The sequence below is a fragment of the Penaeus monodon genome, chromosome 24, assembly GCF_015228065.2.
Source record: "Penaeus monodon isolate SGIC_2016 chromosome 24, NSTDA_Pmon_1, whole genome shotgun sequence".
NCBI lineage: Eukaryota > Metazoa > Arthropoda > Malacostraca > Decapoda > Penaeidae > Penaeus > Penaeus monodon.
In genome coordinates, this window is record NC_051409.1 from 7,112,957 (window position 1) to 7,113,361 (window position 405).

The 405-nt window shown below is 33.6% G+C and overlaps 1 protein-coding gene and 1 pseudogene across 1 annotated transcript in view; both read right to left on the reverse strand.

The window, feature by feature from the left end:
* LOC119588533 (glycine receptor subunit alpha-2-like) overlaps positions 1–405 on the reverse strand; it is a gene marked incomplete at its 5' end in the record, with an annotated part of 99,651 nt that overhangs the window by 82,668 nt on the left and 16,578 nt on the right.
* LOC119588831 overlaps positions 1–405 on the reverse strand; it is a 16,627-nt pseudogene that overhangs the window by 16,107 nt on the left and 115 nt on the right.

Here is a 405-nt window from a genome sequence, read left to right on the forward strand (position 1 = left end):
TCTGAATTATAACAAAAATGGTTCAGATAGGACTTTTGCGAATTACAAATGCAGACATCGTAATAGTAGCTATGGTTTCAGTTGTGGGTATGATGTGTGGAGCTAAGTATTATTGTTTCAAATTCTAGTGTCTCCCCTTCCTCCTTTCCCCCTCTATTCATTTGTCGAATCTCTGTCTGTGTATTTTATCTCTATATCTGTTTCTGTATTTATATCTCTTTTTCCTCCATTTCTTTTTTTATTCTTTTGTATCTCTATACCTCTAGCTTATTCCTCAATCTCTCTCTGTTTCTCTTGATATTACCATACCTCTATTTATATATTCTTTAACCCATGTCTATGCCCTATCCCTATCAGTAGCTCTATCTCTATATTCCTATTTATCTTTATCTCTCTCCCTATAAA